A 19,588-nucleotide genomic window follows, 5' to 3' on the forward strand; every position below is an offset into this window, starting at 1 on the left:
GTTTCGCATATGGACGTTTCGCATACGAACGTTTGGCATAATGAACTGTTCGCATAAAGCAGTTTTATGCAAGAACATGTAGCATTTAAAGAATGCATATAATTCTGATTATGCCAAATGTCCATTATGCCAAACGTCCGTATGTGAAACGTCCTTATGCGAAATGTCCCACCCCCGATGTTCTCGTCTCATCTACTAATTACTCGTATTGTCAACCATTAACTCGTGGAACTCATCCGAGTGCAGCCCCTACCACACCCACCCTGCCAACGCCTCTGTGGTCGAGAGTTCCCACAGCGAGCGGATGAGTTCGCGTAGTCATGTTAGTTATGATTCAACCGCCGCGAATATAATCCGATCCAAGTGAAGTAAAGAGTAATAGTAAAAGTGTAAATAGTGAATAGTAAAAAGTAGTGAAATAAAGTAGTAGTGCACAGTTGACTAGCACAATTCATCCGAAAAATACAGTCCACCCGGACCCGGCCGGAGTTGACTACGGTTAACGTGCCAACATAGTGATCCGGCTCGAAGGACCACTATGTTGGGCGCGTTAACCGTGGCCAACTCCGGTCGGGTCGGATGGACTGTATATTTCGGATGAAACTGATTCTGCAAGTCACTACACCTTATTTGCACTACTATACACTACACTGTTCACTAGGGCAAACGCTCCCTTGGTGGTGGTGGTGGTAGGTCATTTGGCATAAAGTCGTTTGGCATAAAGCCGTTTGGCATAAAGTCGTTTGGCATAATGGTCATTTGGCATAGAGTCGTTTTGCATAATGGTCGTTTGGCATAATGGTCGTTTGGCATAATGAGTCTTAAACCAAGAATTTCTTAAGCTGACATTCGTTTTTACGTTTCAAATGAATCTTTCTGATGGCATCAGGCTTGTTTTGGAGTCAATTGAAACAAAATGACACTTTATTCAACAATCATATGCTCTTGAGTAAACTAAGGCATATTAGGAAAGTTATTGCCAATAGTATTTTATTATTTATCCAGAAATTACTCTTCTTTCAAATATTAATGCTCCCTTTTGAGTTTCGCTATAGGAATATTTTCTTGCACTGAAATGTTGATATATTTAGCACAAATTTACCCTTCTTTCCCACATTCTATGTTTTTTTTTCTCTAAACATGATATAGCCATAATTAAAAGTATAAAGAGTGTAGATTTAAAATTTAAATAAATTTCACCTTCTTTTAAACATAGGCTGTTCTTTGGAGCTATATTGTAGATATTTTTTGTTTTCAACTAACAGAAGAGCGGCAATCAATAACATTGATCTACTCAAGTTATTGGCGAAAAGAGAAATCGATTACTGCAGTAACTTCGATGGGTTGTGTTACTTTTTCCCGAATTCTTAAAGCCAGTTCCCTGAATATCCCGTTTCCCCGATTAGCCCACGTCCCCGAAAAGTTTTTGACACTCATAATTATACATAACTTTATACATTTCAAGGTGGTGAACGAACTAACTATTAGAATATGCACCCTTTTTTATTCAATTGGCGGTTCTTTCAAGTTTTACCGTCCTCAGCATGTTTGTCAACATGTTTATAGCCAAGAATGACAGAATACATCCTTCCTTTGATTGCTTATCGTTCTTTCTCGTTCACTATCCAGCCACTAAAGACTATTATAGCTTCTATTTAAATTGCACCACTTTTCGGGGAAACCGATCATTTGGGGAGCTGGCATTCGGGGAACCGATGATTCTGAACGCAATGTTTGATGTCTTTTAGTTATATTATGCCGCGATTGTTTTTGGCGTCCAATCTTCTATTGGTTCAATCATAAATTTTGCCTTCTTTCAAAAATAGGCTGTTCTTTATATTTATACTGTTTTAATTTTTTATTATTTAGTAAAGTTAAATGTAAATCATTTTTATATTTTGCTGTATTATCAATTCTCGCTAGACGTAAGAATGATAATTACTTTAGAACCTGCAAATATTCAACATATATTTTTTCTTGCGTGTATATGATCTCATTTCCCTTAATAGATGGTGTTTTTGACGTACACTTCAAAAATTAAAATTTATATTGAATCATTCAGAAGGTTTTCCACACATTTTTCTTAAATGTGTTGTTCATTTGAGTTATGCCGCGGAAACATTTTTTTTTTTTGCGTTAGAGCCTCAAACATTTTGAACGTAAAATTATATACTTTCGTATATAGGCTATTTTTGCATTATGCTGGTCTTTGGATTAGAGTTTTAAATATTCCGCAAATAAATTTCCCTTTCTTTTATCAAGTATTTTTCATCAAGTGTTACGTCCGAATTGGGACAGAGCTTGATTTGCAGGGAAATATTCTATGAGCGAAATATTCTAGTGCGAACTTTCTTTGCCAATTTTATATTTTCAAATATGTGTATCGCAACAAGCTCAAAGATACTCTATGTTCTGAGGTGTAGAAAAAAATATCATTCCGAAAAGGTCTTCCACCAGACCCATTACGAGTTTTATTTAGTTATGCTCTCTAATGTCAACAATTTTTGACATTCATAGCTTGGAAAATCTCTGGACGAACACCATGCTTATTGAAAATCTACCAAATTTGTTTGCTATAAGCTCAATGGTGTTGTGTGATATTTTTCTATGATGTACGATGCAAAAATGATAAAAATGATCCAAAGTTAACCGTAAAACTATTGAAAACAATTATCTTGCTTGAAATGTTTGCTCCTTTGCATCTATAGTGGTGCATCAGTAGTAGTGGAGGGTTCCATAAGAAATAAATGGTTTGCGCCACTAAAGGATTCTTAAAACATACCTCCACTAAAGGAACAGTGTTCCAATTATTGCTGCAAGGTTTTTTGCAGGGAAATTTGAAATGAATCGTGATTTTTATACATTTGAATGGTAGAAGGTTTTGAAATCTATCGACTGGTACGTTAAAATCATATATTTCATGATTTTATCACCATGTTGTAGCAGTTTTCCCTTAGGTGCACCACTAATGGTACATTTGCCCTAGTTATGCTACTGCTCACTATACTTTTACTTTACTTGCACTTGCCTCGGTATAAACTTCGCGACGATTGAAACAGAACTGAAGACAACGGGCGAAGTGGTTGCGTATAAATAGCAGTTCGGACGCGCTCTAGAATGTTCGCGACACGTGTTCCGGTAGCGCGTGGAACATTCTCGATGCGTCAGCACTCATCGTTACATTGCTACTTCGGTGAGTTGTATGTAAGTGTCATGAGTTCCGGAATGATGTTTACGGTGGTCTCTCACTAGCACTCAGTACTAACAGTCATGCCCATTGATGGTACTCTTTATTACAGGGGCGTCGGCAGGGGGGATCGTATTGGGGGCTGAATTCCGATGGATTTCAATCTTACTCGCTTACGGCTCGTTCCGTACGGAACATAGATATTTGTCAAAAAATTTGGCAGAAGTCTTTCAAAGATCACCATTTTAAAATTCATCAAAACCCCACTGATGAATTCGAGAAAATTCCGTGAATGGTTTGAGTAGTTAATAAACTTCCTATAAATCAAATGAAGGTTTCGATGGTGGCAAAATGAACCAAGAGTTCAACAGAAAATATATCAGGAATTTCCTATGTATAGCTCTAGGAACGACGCTAGTTTGATTTTCAAGCTCGCTGATGAGTTAAGATAAAATTACCGTTAAAATGTTTTATTGACGGTATGATGCTGCAAGTATTTTATCAGTCATTGTGTAGAAATGGAAAACTAACCTACATAAGTTTTTTTTAGTTTCAATAAATGTTTATATAAAATCCAGAGTGATAGAACATTAAAAATAAAATCCAGCGTGATGTGGTGCGTAGGTGCACTTTGCGAAAAAGGACCACGTGATTATTGAGCTGAAATCTAATTCAGGTTAACTTCTGCGTCCATGAGTCCTCTCATGGCGTAGGGGTAACGCGCTCTAACTAGAGATCAGGGAGTCGTGAGTTCGATTCTCACTGAGAAGACTTGTAACCTTTTCGCAAAACTTCACATCAATTTGTCCATTTAATCCAATTGCAAAAAATGTGTAATGTTTAGCTTTTCGGTAGTTGTTATAAAACCTCTATTTAATATTTATACGATTTATTGGGTAACTTACAGCTGTGTGGGTGTATAAGGAGGAGAGAAGGGTCGGCCGGCTACGCACTGCGGATTGGGTCTGCTGGCGACGAATTTCTAGGGCTTCGCTGATTAACGGGACGCTTCTTTCCTGGTACTCGGAGCGCTTGTGATAGGCCTTTGAAGCGGAAGTCCGAACACATGGAAGGGCTATATCTGGGGTCTCTATCTGGCGATTTAAGGCTGCCCAACTGATATCCTAGGCCTTTTCAGGGTCTGAGCTCGCCAGTACCCTTGGACCGTGTGGTTAAGATCGATGGGAATCCTAGGCTGCGTTTTGAGATACTGATCGCTTTCTGGGTACCGTTTCGTTTAGAAAGGTTACCTCCCAGATTTTTTTGGGTCCTGATCCGAATAATTGCACAATTCGAAAGGTTTGGAGTTAAGTGGCTACTAGGGTTATCGATTTGTTTGTATTAGTCCATACCTGATCCAAATACTTCCGGCAAAAGATTTCTGTGTCTGTCGGAGATAATTAACGTCTAGTCTCAGTATAGATTTATATTTCCACCACTTTGGCTATAATATACCGTCTAGGCTGAGATGTGAAGCTGCCGCTGACCCTAGTTTCCTTTCATTTTCGCATATTCCCTTTTTTATTGCTTGGTCCTTTTTTTCGCACGTGGCATCATATTTTGCTATTCAGCAGTGCGTACGAGGGGTAGGGTGGTGTGTTTTAACAAATTTTTACCTAACATAGCAATATATAACTTTTTTTTTAGTGTGCATGCTTTTTGAACTAATTTAACAATTTTATTTGATAAATGTTTTAACATAAGGGATAATATTTGAGTATATTTTATTCATTGAATTAACAATACGCTACAATTAACATATGAAGGGTAATTTTAGAATAGGCAAATAAAGAATTTTACATCACAACGGTAACAAGATATATTAAAAAAATCTTCGACAAAGTGGTAGAGCAGGGATAGGTTATCCCAGAAGCTGGAGAAGTAACTCCCACGAGCTAAAATGCATCTCGCAGCAACAAGAAATGCTTCTTCAAAAAACTGAAAAAGCTTCTCCAAGAAGCTGGATAAGCTTCTCGTAAATGCTATGAAAACCTTTTCCCAGAAGCTGGAAAAGTTCTTCCTGGAGGATGGAAAAGTTTTTACCAGACGATGGGAAACTTTCTCCCAGAAGCTGACAAACTTTTTTCAGAAACTAAAAAAGCCTCTCCCAGATGCTGGAAAGCTTCTCTCCAGAAGCTGGAAAGCTTCTCTCCAGAAGCTGGAAAGCTTCTCTCCAGAAGCTGGAAAGCTTCTCTCCAGAAGCTGGAAAGCTTCTCTCCAGAAGCTGGAAAGCTTCTCTCCAGAAGCTGGAAAGCTTCTCTCCAGAAGCTGGAACCTTCCCAGAGCTGGAAAGCTTCTCTCCAGAAGCTGGAAAGCTTCTTCTCCAGAAGCTTGGAAAGCTTCTCTCCAGAAGCTGGAAAGCTTCTCTCCAGAAGCTGGAAAGCTTCTCTCCAGAAGCTGGAAAGCTTCTCTCCAGAAGCTGGAAAGCTTCTCTCCAGAAGCTGGAAAGCTTCTCTCCAGAAGCTGGAAAGCTTCTCTCCAGAAGCTGGAAAGCTTCTCTCAGAAGCTGGGAAAGCTTCTCTCCAGAAGCTGGAAAGCTTCTCTCCAGAAGCTGGAAAGCTTCTCTCCAGAAGCTGGAAAGCTTCTCTCCAGAAGCTGGAAAGCTTCTCTCCAGAAGCTGGAAAGCTTCTCTCCAGAAGCTGGAAAGCTTCTCTCCAGAAGCTGGAAAGCTTCTCTCCAGAAGCTGGAAAGCTTCTCTCCAGAAGCTGGAAAGCTTCTCTCCAGAAGCTGGAAAGCTTCTCTCAAGCCTCTCCAGAAGCTGGAAAGCTTCTCTTCTCAGAAGCTGGAAAGCTTCTCTCCAGAAGCTGGAAAGGCTTCTCTCCAGAAGCTGGAAAGCTTCTCTCCAGAAGCTGGAAAGCTTCTCTCCAGAAGCTGGAAAGCTTCTCTCCAGAAGCTGGAAGCTTCTCTCCAGAAGCTGGAAAGCTTCTCTCCAGAAGCTGGAAAGCTTCTCTCCAGAAGCTGGAAAGCTTCTCTCCAGAAGCTGGAAAGCTTCCTACTCTCCAGAAGCTGGAAAGCTTCTCTCCAGAAGCTGGAAAGCTTCTCTCCAGAAGCTGGAAAGCTTCTCTCCAGAAGCTGGAAAGCTTCTCTCCAGAAGCTGGAAAGCTTCTCTCCAGAAGCTGGAAAGCTTCTCTCCAGAAGCTGGAAAGCTTCTCTCCAGAAGCTGGAAAGCTTCTCTCCAGAAGCTGGAAAGCTTCTCTCCAGAAGCTGAAAGCTTCCTCTCCAGAAGCTGGAAAGCTTCTCTCCAGAAGCTGGAAAGCTTCTCTCCAGAAGCTGGAAAGCTTCTCTCCAGAAGCTGGAAAGCTTCTCTCCAGAAGCTGGAAAGCTTCTCTCCAGAAGCTGGAAAGCTTCTCTCCAGAAGCTGGAAAGCTTCTCTCCAGAAGCTGGAAAGCTTCTCTCCAGAAGCTGGAAAGCTTCTCTCCAGAAGCTGGAAAGCTTCTCTCCAGAAGCTGGAAAGCTTCTCTCCAGAAGCTGGAAAGCTTCTCTCCAGAAGCTGGAAAGCTTCTCTCCAGAAGCTGGAAAGCTTCTCTCCAGAAGCTGGAAAGCTTCTCTCCAGAAGCTGGAAAGCTTCTCTCCAGAAGCTGGAAAGCTTCTCTCCAGAAGCTGGAAAGCTTCTCTCCAGAAGCTGGAAAGCTTCTCTCCAGAAGCTGGAAAGCTTCTCTCCAGAAGCTGGAAAGCTTCTCTCCAGAAGCTGGAAGCCCAAGGAAGCTTCTCTCCAGAAGCTGGAAAGCTTCTCTCCAGAAGCTGGAAAGCTTCTCTCCAGAAGCTGGAAAGCTTCTCTCCAGAGCTGGAAAGCTTCTCTCCAGAAGCCTGGAAAGCTTCTCTCCAGAAGCTGGAAAGCTTCTCTCCAGAAGCTGGAAAGCTTCTCTCCAGAAGCTGGAAAGCTTCTCTCCAGAAGCTGGAAAGCCTTCTCTCCAGAAGCTGGAAAGCTTCTCTCCAGAAGCTGGAAAGCTTCTCTCCAGAAGCTGGAAAGCTTCTCTCCAGAAGCTGGAAAGCTTCTCTCCAGAAGCTGGAAAGCTTCTCTCCAGAAGCTGGAAAGCTTCTCTCCAGAAGCTGGAAAGCTTCTCTCCAGAAGCTGGAAAGCTTCTCTCCAGAAGCTGGAAAGCTTCTCTCCAGAAGCTGGAAAGCTTCTCTCCAGAAGCTGGAAAGCTTCTCTCCAGAAGCTGGAAAGCTTCTCTCCAGAAGCTGGAAAGCTTCTCTCCAGAAGCTGGAAAGCTTCTCTCCAGAAGCTGGAAAGCTTCTCTCCAGAAGCTGGAAAGCTTCTCTCCAGAAGCTGGAAAGCTTCTCTCCAGAAGCTGGAAAGCTTCTCTCCAGAAGCTGGAAAGCTTCTCTCCAGAAGCTGGAAAGCTTCTCTCCAGAAGCTGGAAAGCTTCTCTCCAGAAGCTGGAAAGCTTCTCTCCAGAAGCTGGAAAGCTTCTCTCCAGAAGCTGGAAAGCTTCTCTCCAGAAGCTGGAAAGCTTCTCTCCAGAAGCTGGAAAGCTTCTCTCCAGAAGCTGGAAAGCTTCTCTCCAGAAGCTGGAAAGCTTCCTCTCCAGAAGCTGGAAAAGCTTCTCTCCAAAGCTGGAAGCTTCTCTCCAGAAGCTGGAAAGCTTCTCTCCAGAAGCTGGAAAGCTTCTCTCCAGAAGCTGGAAAGCTTCTCTCCAGAAGCTGGAAAGCTTTCTCTCCAGAAGCTGGAAAGCTTCTCTCCAGAAGCTGGAAAGCTTCTCTCCAGAAGCTGGAAAGCTTCTCTCCAGAAGCTGGAAAGCTTCTCTCCAGAAGCTGGAAAGCTTCTCTCCAGAAGCTGGAAAGCCTTCTCTCCAGAAGCTGGAAAGCTTCTCTCCAGAAGCTGGAAAGCTTCTCTCCAGAAGCTGGAAAGCTTCTCTCCAGAAGCTGGAAAGCTTCTCTCCAGAAGCTGGAAAGCTTCTCTCCAGAAGCTGGAAAGCTTCTCTCCAGAAGCTGGAAAGCTTCTCTCCAGAAGCTGGAAAGCTTCTCTCCAGAAGCTGGAAAGCTTCTCTCCCAGAAGCTGGAAAGCTTCTCTCCAGAAGCTGGAAAGCTTCTCTCCAGAAGCTGGAAAGCTTCTCTCCAGAAGCTGGAAAGCTTCTCTCCAGAAGCTGGAAAGCTTCTCTCCAGAAGCTGGAAAGCTTCTCTCCAGAAGCTGGAAAGCTTCTCTCCAGAAGCTGGAAAGCTTCTCTCCAGAAGCTGGAAAGCTTCTCTCAGAAGCTGGAAAGCTTCTCTCCAGAAGCTGGAAAGCTTCTCTCCAGAAGCTGGAAAGCTTCTCTCCAGAAGCTGGAAAGCTTCTCTCCAGAAGCTGGAAAGCTTCTCTCCAGAGCTGGAAAGCTTCTCATCCAGAACTGGGAAAAGCTTCTCTCCAGAACCGGAAAGCTTCTCTCCAGAAAGCTGGAAAAGCTTCTCTCCAGAAAGCTGGAAAAGCCTTCTCTCCAGAAGCTGGAAAGCCTTCTCTCCAAAAGCTGGAAAGCGTTCTCTCCAGAAGCCTGGAAAGCCTTCTCTCCAGAAGCTGGAAAGCTTACTCTCCAGAAGGCTGGAAAGCTTCTCCTCCACGAAGCTGAGAACGCTTCTCCATACCCTTCCCCAGAAGCTGGAAAGCTTCACTCCAGAAGCTGGAAAGCTTCTCTCCAGAGCTGGAAACTTCTCCTCCAGAAAGCCTGGGAACGCTTCTCTCCAGAAGCTGGAAAAGCTTCTTCTCCAGAAGCTGGAAAGCTTCTCTCCCAGACAGGCTGGAAAGCTTCTCTCCAGAAGCTGGAAAGTGAAGCTTTTCCAGCTTCTGGTGGGTGCAGTGCAAATCATCATCACTAATAAGTGTTTCAACAAAATTCCAATAATTACGAACGACGATTCAAAGTTCCTCTTCCTGGCAGCACTGCCAAACTCCCTCTCGTTCGGTCGGCCCTGATGACGGTGGTGGATTTTTTCCGCCAAACAGGGAGAACTCGGAAAATGATAAATTTTTTCCCGATCCTCAAAACGCAGTTGGAAACGAGGGATTCTGCTCGATTCTTTTTCCACTCTTGCTGCTGGCTGCTGCTCTATGTGTTCCGGGACCCGTCCGTTGTCCATCCATCCGTTTTTTCGGTCCTGGTCGGTTGGTGCTTGTGTTGGTTGCATTTGGGCTGCAAGGATGCGAGGATGCGAGGGTAAAAAAAAATCGCAGCCTATGCTCTCCCGTCGTCGTGCCTGGTTTGGTTTTCCCAGGTCGCGTCCCCACATATTGCTGCTGCCTCGTGTGTATGTACGAATATGTATGTAATTACCCAGCGGTCAGTGTTTCTTTTTAGCGCATAATGACGCTCAGTCACGCTGTTCTAGCGTCGTTGTTAATACGCGTGTTATCGCCGTCCGTCGCGCGATGCCAAAAATACCGGCGTCAAATTTCTTATTTTTTCCATTATAAGTAAATCAAAAACAAAGTTTTCAACTCAAAAAAAAAATGATAGTTCAGAAGCCAAAAAATACCTACCATCCGTATCGTCCTCCCATCTAGAAGCTCCGGAGGCAGAAGAAGAAGAACCAGCTCAACCTTCCTCAAGGAGCCGAGGTCGTGTGGGTGCCAGCAGAAGAAGAAGAAGAAGCACCCGTAACCACAATATATAATAATTATCATACATCGAGATAAAAAAGAGCATATTAAAATGTGGACCACGACGTCGACCCCCGCAAGGAGCCGCGGAGAGGTGAACGATAGGGAAAGTAAAATTGCCAAAAAATGTACACCGTTGAAATTAATCGATAATTAAAGTGGAAGCAGCAGCAGCGAGCAGTGAAGAACGAAAGAGAACAATTTTCAACAACGTTTCGGCCGACCTCCTCTTGGATATTGAAGAAACTGTTCCAGGAAAGTTCATATTTTCTCCATCAACCATCCGAACGTGAGAAAGTTCGACCAATTTCGGAAAATCAAAAATTGCATGATTTTGTTAGTGTTTAGTTCGTTACGCTTCATGAAAAGAAGAAGAAAAAACTAGAGATCTTGTTTCCCTCATGCAAATTTCAACGACGTAGTTAAAGAAAAAAAAAACTTTAAAGTTTGGACCAACAGTGATTGTATTATTATTAAAAAATAATGTGCAATACTCGGTTATAATCGAACACACCCGAATTGTGACGCTAATCTCCCGAATCGACCAAAAACATAACTCCCGGTCTAGACTAGACTAGAAACTGTTACTGACTACTGTTCTGTATGGGGATCAGAGCCCCCAGTTGCGGCCAGTGAGTTGTCTAATTAGAATCGAAACAAAAGACCCCCGTCGTCGAAATTTCGTCATCGAACCCGAAGTGCGAGTGAGTGCGAGCTTACAGCTCCGAATTGTGGCTGCATTAGTTTGGCAATTTAGCATTAGCGCGGAACCTTACAACGACTGCTGCTACTAATACTGCTGCAGTGAGCTAAAGTACCTGAGGCTCCTCGTTGAAAGCAATGCGACGTTCTGATTAGACGGCGATACTACGGACTGTTTTACGCGAGGTGAACTGTGCTGGGCGGAAGATCCTGCGAATTGCGGTATTGTGATGCAAACTTGCTAGGTAAGGTTGAGCCAAATAAGTGGTTTTGTGTTAGTTAAGCTTATCAGTTGCATTATTCACTTGTTCAAAGCAGGAAACACCGTATCATTTTTGAAGATCTGAAATAGTCGAAATATTTTAGTGATTTTCGCTGGTGTTTTGTAAACTTAGTATCGGTTTCGGCTTCCAACCACAAGCAAAAGTGTTGATAAATTTCATTCATCGCTGAATTTTTGATACTAGGGTTTGTATCTTTTTTCAGAACTAGAAGCTCATCAACTTTTTCCATCATTCCACTCAAAATTTGTCCGTCTTTACCATGCAATTTAAGACAATGCCCTATAAGCTTTCAGCAATCACTATGAATGGATTTAGGTACACGTTATTGACATTCTCTATCTACCAAGAGTTATAGTAAAGATGTCCACTCATTTATTTGCCCAGAAACGACGTGCTACACATATGTTGGCCAATGACTTTTAGGGAATTATCATAAGTGAAGCGAGACTTGTTCCAAGACTTTAAGAGCTATAAGTAAAAGCCGAATCGTTTTCGCGTTCAGTATTATAAGGGCGTATCTGCAATGATCGATTTCTCTTCGTCGATTTTCTGTCGACTGTTTTCGTTATAGTTCTTCTTTCTGGCGTTACGTCCCCACTGGGACAGAGCCTGCTTCTCAGCTTAGTGTTCTTATGAGCACTTCCACAGTTATTCACTGAGAGCTTACTATGCCGATGACCATTTTTGCATGTGTATATCGTGTGGCAGGTACGAAGATACTCTATGCCCTGGGAAGTCGAGAAAATTTCCAACCCGAAAAGATCCTCGACCGGTGGGATTCGAACCCACGACCCTCAGCTTGGACATGCTGAATAGCTGCGCGTTTACCGCTACGGCTATCTGGGCCCAACCATAGTAAAAAGTAGTAATCGTCCTTCGTCATGCAGCATCGTAAATTGTTCCGAAAATCGATTAAGGTTCGTGTACTAAGCCAGATACGCCTGTATGATACACAACGCGAGATTTGTTTCTCAGAAAAACGGCTTTGACATTTTGGAGCATTCATTCACTTCATACAACATGTTTAAAAGGTAATTTCTACAAAATGTGTTATTTTTCGAAATTTTACGAGAATATCTACTTTGAATATTTTTCAAGTGAACAAAATTCAAAATCGATCAACACATCCCTTCTTTTTTTTGCATTAAGCCTCTCATATATTTTGAGAATAAAAAAAAAGTGATTGGTTTGGCACAGTGGATTTACAATTCTCTTAGTTTCAAATGCTTTATGCTGGTTTATTCCGAGTACATTGGGTCTGGAAATTCGACTCTTCTACTTTACGCAACATTTCAATTGATGGAGTATTTCTTCTTTACGAAAGCCTTTTTTTATTTAGTATCCTTGCTGGGCTCCACTTCAATCCAATTCTCAAAAGGTAATCTTGCAAGTGATGAGGAGGATTTCCTCTAGAACTGCATACTTAAGACATCGAATTCAAAATTAAAAATCTAACGACTTCGGCCGAGAGCGCATTATTTTTTAGGTTTTTTATGCTCTCGGGCTAGGCATTGGATATAAAAAGAAAGCATTGTGTTTGGATGGGCTTCTAATACTTCCGAAAGAGGTGCACTTTGCGAAAAAGGACCACTTGATTATTGAGCTGAAATCGAATTCAGGTTAACTTCTGCGTCCATGAGTTCTCTCATGGCGTAGGGGTAACGCGCCCTAACTAGAGATCAGGGAGCAAGGATGGAAATCTAGTGATTATGATAAAACAAATGATGCATCGTGGTTGTTCTTTATCATGCGATCATAGCAACAACGATAAACCCTTAGTCGTCAAGCCATCACAACAAACTCCGCTCCGCGAAAAAATAGTCGCTCGGCCTGTGAGCTGACGATCAATTGTTCGCAAACCGATTTCATAAGTTTTGGAGGATTTTCACGCTTTCACTCTGCGATATGACTTCTAGCATACCATTATTGATCCTAAAGTCATTTGAGAATGGTTTGAGCGAAAATTAACATCGTAAATGCGTTCTGATGCATGTTAATCGCAACATGTTACAACATCCGACAAACGGTTTGTCCTACGACAAACAGTTCATCTGATGATTCAAATATCGTTTCAACGCGCGCAGAATGATGTATCGCAATCGTGCTTTTGCAAGAACGACAGCCCTCTTAGATCATTCGAATACTGTGTTATTTGTCGCTAGAGACGATTTTCTTCCATCCTTGTCAGGGAGTCGTGAGTTCGATTCTCACTGAGAAGACGTGTAACTTTTTCGCAACACATCAATTTGTCCATTTAATCCAATTGCAAAGTATATGTAATGTTTAGCTTTTCACTAGGACTAGCCTCATCTTTGTAATTGCATCTTACATTCTTGAACGTGTTAACAATGAATCCCTTTTTCGTAGCTACAATCGTTATCAAGTTCAAGACATCCACCCTCCACCCGAAACTTGTTAAAAACAGACGCAAGAACGTAATAAATCTGGCATAAAAAAAATTGCTTGTGCTGGTTTTTGAGCAAATGTGAGTAACTCAAAATTTGCTCGATACGCGTAGCGTGCTCAGAGCAAAGCTGTCTTCCCCTTGTTTCGTATATTCAAAAAAACATTGTTGGTGAAGCATATATGTTGCTAGTAGTGTGTGCACTAGTTTTTAAGGGTATTTAAACCTCAATTTGTAAAAAAAACATTAGAAAGTTGAAAAAATCACTTAATTACATTTTTTTCATTAAATCGTCATAGTAGGATTAACTGTTTTGTCCAAACCACTTCATATTCGCTCAAAAGCTAAACATGAAGCAGGTAAATCATGACATAACAGTAAATACAACATAACCCAATAATTTCATGCCTTTTACACTAATGCACGGTAAAAGGAACCATACATATTAAAAAGGGTCCATTCACCGTGCATTTGAGTTTCGATTGGGGCCATCCTTAGCCGAGTGGTTAGAGTCCGCGGCTACAAAGCAACGCCGTGCTGAAGGTGTCTGGGTTCGATTCCCGGTCGGTCCAGGATGTTTTCGTAATGGAAATTTCCTTGACTTCCCTGGGCATTAGAGTATCATCGTACGTCTGCCACACGATATACGAATTCAAAAATGGCAACTTTGGCAAAGAAAGCTCTCAGTTAATAACTGTGGAAGTGCTCATAAGAACACTAAGCTGAGTAGCCGACTCTGTCCCAGTGAGGACGTTAATGCCAAGAAGAAGAAGTTGAGTTTCGATTGAAGCATAATAAAAAAATAATTTACATAACATTTCAAGGCCCATGCGATGAAATACATTCAACCATTAGTATCTACAGTGGAAACTTGTTGTAGTTATTGAAATTTTTATACTCTATCGTTAAAATGAAAAATGTGAATTTTTGACGTTTCTACTAAGAGTGTTGAAATATCACATTATAAACAGAATTCACATGATTTTGACTACATAAACTAAATTTTTCCAAGTTTATTGTTGCAAGAACTACTTCATTTCATCAGTTTTATATTATTTTGCCAGCAAAACGGTAAATAGTGAACATGAATGAATATTCTGTACGAATCTGTATATGTGCACGGTGAATGGAGGCCGCACGGTGACTGGTGACTATATTTATTACACTACGGAACACGGTTTTGTCTCAAGCACCAAAATACCGCTTTTAACTTAATTAAGGATTGCTGAATCCATTGCCATTTTCAGAAATATCATAGCACGTCTAGTTTTTGAGATATTAGCTGTTGAAAATGCTAGATTTGACTATTTCAGCCATTTTGCATGCAAGTTTGCCAGCTTGTATGGCAATTTATTTGCTTAATTTGCCTCAGAACTCAAGCTTCATGTGTATAACAATACTTATAAACAAAGTTCATAATACTTCCAGTGCTCAAAAGTTATTTTTTGTTGGTTTAGAAAAGTATTGTATTTTGCCATATAGGAGAAACGAAGAATTTTGTATGGAGACTGCAAGAATGTTGAAAAAATCGATTTAATCTCAATTTAACCGTGCAATTTAAACCAAATTATATCTGAAATAAAAGGTAAAGTCCTATTTTGCATGCTTGGTGGATCAGTTCCCAAAAATGTTTGATAAATCATTGTTTATTTGTTATGTAAACATCCAGTGTTTTGTGCAACTTTGGCGACCTGTAGCTAAAAATTGTGACGTGCTGGAAAATTTCTGAGGGGGGTGACCCATTTCGCATAAAGACGTTTCGCATAAGAACGTTTCGCATAAGGACGTTTGGCATAATGGACGTTTCGCATTAAGCGGTTTCGTATAAGAACAGGTAGTATTTTAAAGAAGGCATATAATCCTCATTATGCCAAATGTCCATTATGCGAAACGTCCACCAATAAAATTTTGCGAAACGTCTTTATGCGAAACGTCTCGCCCCCATTTCTGAGAACGGCATCAGATTCAGCAGCCCCAAATCTACTAGAGACACATAGTTTGATCCTTGAGACACGCAAAAACGTCATTTTTGTTACGCTGTGTTATTCATATCTTCGACTTAGTCGTACAGATGGTAAAATATAATATTACGTTATCACACTTCTTAACCTATTTTTGAAAACAGCTTTCGACACATTAAAATCAAACAACTCACTAACGCCAGCGGAAAACGGATTGTTTTGACCATAACTGGTTCTGTGGACAGGAATGGTGAGGAAAGGTGCATTGCCAAGACTTCGTGATGGAACATAGAAAAGTACCTCAACAAGAAGCATTGAACAATCCAGGTTTCCGATAATGATGTCAAAATTGAAAATTTGTTGCGATTTTGCTCTTCTTTCCGAGAGAGAGAGTCTCTAAGTTGATTAGTTGGTATCGATCAGGGTAGCTGGGCAAGTTTTCCGGGTCTCTCCAAGGAAGGCCTCTCAGTGCAAATCGCAGAAAACACTTTTGTGCACGCTCCAATTGTAAAGCGTACGACAAATGATACGCTTTTGCGGTTATGGTAGAGATGTGCTTGTTGAATCGGAGCTTAGTGTACTATATAAATGTGCTGTTGAATTAGCCAGTAAAACGACTTCTCAGATCAGTATATATATTAGACCTGTTAACGTTTTGAAAAAAGTTATCCGACTCTCTGTGCCACATTGAATTCTGAACTTATTTATCAAAACAAGTTATCTGTCCAAAAATGAGCCAATTTGGTAATGTTTTAGAGGTGTATCAAATCGATTTTGTGGTTTTTTGAACTTTTTTCCCGAAATGCGTTCCTGAAACCCAGAAATATCAATGAAAATGATTCGAAAATACTACTAACCTTTTGCTAACGCAATAGCCTATCACTTTGCCGAATACACTAGGGTGTTTTGACCGCTTCTTCATTATGCTTTTAACGAAATTAGTCAAAAAATCTCGAAAACAGCAATATATTTTTCCAGTTTGCCATATAAATACCGATAAAAATCTTATTATATTTTGTATCCAATTCAACTATCTATTTGATCTAAGTGGTACGAACATATCGTTCATACATCATTTTCATGTGAGAATTGATTTTCACTGCGAAATGATTGAAAGTGTATCACTCTATACCCTAAAATCTCATAGGTTTGCCAACACATATACACTCTATGAAAACCACAGTTACCCATGATTTAGATGTCATGTCTTTGGACCCTACAGTCCATCGCCATCGGTTCAAAATAGAGTTGATGGTAAGGTTTGGGCCTGAAGATTCAAGGTTCAAGTACAAGAGATAACCTTTTTTTTCTTCACTTTTACACCAAGCTAAGATTTGTAACTATTTGACCTGATTTGAAGCATGTTCCTGTTCAAATTTCACTCACACGTTTCATCTTTTGTTCCTTAATACAGCACCATTCTTAAAAAGCACGTTACAGGAAGATCTACCTTTTAATATATAAAGGCAACTACAAGTGATGACTCAAGTTAAATCAGCGTAGCAACAGCCATGAGAACTAGAGCTCTAATGAGTGTTCCAGTCTTTGAAGACTAAACCAACATCGTACTGAAAACCTAAATAAAGCTAATAGTTATATTCTATCCAGCATCGCATCAATGATCGAATTGCACGGGCTTATTCACAAATTCCATGACGCTGAAAAGGGGTCGTGGGTGACTTCATGATATTGCGGCTCATACAAAACTTGTAGAATATTCATACAAAAATCTTTACGATGGGGGGTGTTGTTAACCGAAAATTGTGATGATAAGCTACGATTACTGTTGATTATGGAAAAAAAGATTATTCCTTGCACTTGAACCGTGGATCTTCTGATCCTTAGACCCAAACCTTACCATCAACTCTGTTTTGAGCCGATGGCGATGGACAGTAGGGTTCAAACTCATGACGTCTAAATCATGGGTAACTGTGGTTTTCATAGAGTGTATATGTGTTGGCAACCCTATGAGATTTTAGGGTATAGAGTGATACACTTTCAATCATTTCGAAGTGAATTCAATTCTCACATGAAAATGATGTATGAACGATATGTTCGTAACCCGCAGATCAAATAGATAGTTGTAGTTCAACATAAAAAAGGAGAGTGCAATTGACGACTCTTCATTTCTTTAAAAGTATTTTTTGGAGGTTGATTATTTCATTTATTATTGAATATTATTCTGGGAAATGGGGTATCCGGGAAATGGTATAGAATCTCAATTTACGCATAATGATTTTGAACTTCATCAGAAAACTGTTCTTACTGAGCTCTCGAAAAAGGTCGTTAACGAACCGAGATCGTTGTTAAAAATTAAAAACTTAAAAAATTAAAAACTATTAATTTCAAGCTTGTTAAACTGCTTCACCATCGATCGTGTGTAAAGATTCCTGATACGGATAAACGATGAAATCACTAGTGCCACCAAACAACGTGTTGCATCGATCAGTGGTGAATATGAATATCTAGACAAGTTATTTATTCACCATTGTCATTGTAGCATCCACCCTAGCTCCCACGAGATATAACAGTCATCATCTCGGCAACTAAGCAATACCAGTGCCACTATTATGTTGCTGCTTGTGTTGCCTTTTGAAACGACCGTTAATTGTCTTACATAGTTTTGTAACCAGAATTGAACGCCTGTTATCTTTGTTCATAGTATAATGTTGCAAAAGGTTTCAAAAGTTTGTGTGAGATAATAAGTTACACCACAATAGATCAACTGTATGTTCGCAGCGGTATCATGTCCCCACAAAGGAAAAAATAAGATAAGTTCCCAAATGTATGAGGAAGTCATCGGTTCCATGATTCAATCTCTATGTTATTTCACCTATTTTAAGTTAAGAATTAAACAGCTAAAAAACGGAAGTAAAATTTTAATGCTTTCATCACGATAAAAAGTCAGTGCAGAAGAGTTTGAAGAGGTCATCGTCATGAAACAATGAAACATGAACTTTAGTGTGTTTCCAAATCTTGATATTGATATGAGGAGAATCCACTGTGTTGTAAAATATAAATGTGTACGTAATAGTGGCTTTCAGAATAAAATCTTTCGAAATAGCAACTGACTTTGAGTAATGACGTCATATCGTCTATTCCAAATCTCGTCCTCTTTGATATTTATTATTCTCAAATGGCACGACAAGAACGGCAGAGCTTTGCCAGTTAATTTTCGTTGTAGTGAATAGTTTTTTAGATACATCTTCAATTCTTTGCTTCAATGCTTCAATACTTTTGAATCAATCAAACTATCAACATACTTCAATTCAACTTTCGATTCATCAGAAATGATCGATGAGTGCCATAAAGCTCTGTGCATCTAGCGTACGCTGTTCGGTAACCAGAAACGCGATTTTTATTTGGTCTCGTCAGGGTTCTGTCAATTGATGCTGAAAGCAATTGAGAAGTGCGTATTCGTAACATTTTCAGATGTCATTCATTTCGACGTTATTTTGAGTAATTTCATTATTCATCAATATTTAAATGTGCTTTTCAATCATTGTCAACGGCAAATGGACGCTGTTCTTTCAAAAAGACTTACCAGACAGAATCATTTTTTTTCATCGTTCCTCTTTTTAGCTAATAAACTTCGTCAAAATAAAACGTCTGCAATGTTTCTAGCTTACGATGCAAGATTCGGCGATCTGATCATCGTACGATGATTGTACATCACTAAAACTGCTCAAAAAGCAATAATGACGCACATGGGTTTTCTAACCAATATATTTTTTCAGTGCAACAATCATGTTTCACTGTACCAAGTTTCACTTCGTTTAAAAAATTATTAAATTGGTGTAGTCCCATATTGAAAAATAAAGACATGACAGTCTTCATATGGGCTTTCAACCCAAACAACAACTGCGAAACGTGAATTGTGTTCATGTTTATATTTTTTGCTGATCAATAGAAGCAAAATGATTTATCTGTGCTGCAACCAGGGTAGACAATCGTCACCGTCAAATGGAAAAAGTCGTCGACGAAACTAAAAAAAGAATCGTCATCGTCACTCAACCAGCATTGGATGACGATTTGCTGTAGTGGTCCGCCACAAAGGCTCGGCGTCATGACGAACAAATAAGCCTCCTTCGTTATGGTCGAATCTTCGTTCGGGAGCTCTGAGCCGACTAAAAATATGAACCGTGACGTCGATAGATTATGAGCCTTTTTTGAAAAAATAAAACAAAAACAAAACGTGTCCGGAATTAAACAAACGATCTCTGAATCGTCAACTTCAGTTGTTCGGTGACGATTTCAGATTGACGTTCGTCGTGTATTCTTTCGTCGATGACGAGACGACGACCTGCCAGAGTTATTATGGACCGATGCACGAGTTCATTATCTGACGTTTTAGCGGTGCTGTATTATTTATATGACCATGGAAACCAGTGAATTCGGCACCGCTCAAACGTCAAATTAGTAAACTCGTGCATTGGTCCATAGACCGATGCACGAGTTCACTAATTTGACGTTTGAGCG

The 19,588-nt window shown here is 40.4% G+C and overlaps 1 protein-coding gene across 2 annotated transcripts in view; it reads left to right on the forward strand.

Moving 5' to 3' along the window:
- LOC5575988 (homeobox protein prospero) overlaps positions 1-19,588 on the forward strand; it is a 305,557-nt gene that overhangs the window by 22,803 nt on the left and 263,166 nt on the right. Inside the window, exon 1 of one of the 2 annotated variants that reach the window (XM_021837263.1) lies at positions 9,471-10,705. The exons of the other annotated variant lie outside the window; for it this stretch is intronic. The gene's annotated coding sequence lies outside the window, so the exon portion shown is untranslated. Of the gene's footprint in view, positions 1-9,470; positions 10,706-19,588 lie in introns of those variants that run through there. 2 annotated transcript variants of the gene reach the window in all.

This window comes from Aedes aegypti, chromosome 1, assembly GCF_002204515.2.
Source record: "Aedes aegypti strain LVP_AGWG chromosome 1, AaegL5.0 Primary Assembly, whole genome shotgun sequence".
Lineage (NCBI taxonomy): Eukaryota > Metazoa > Arthropoda > Insecta > Diptera > Culicidae > Aedes > Aedes aegypti.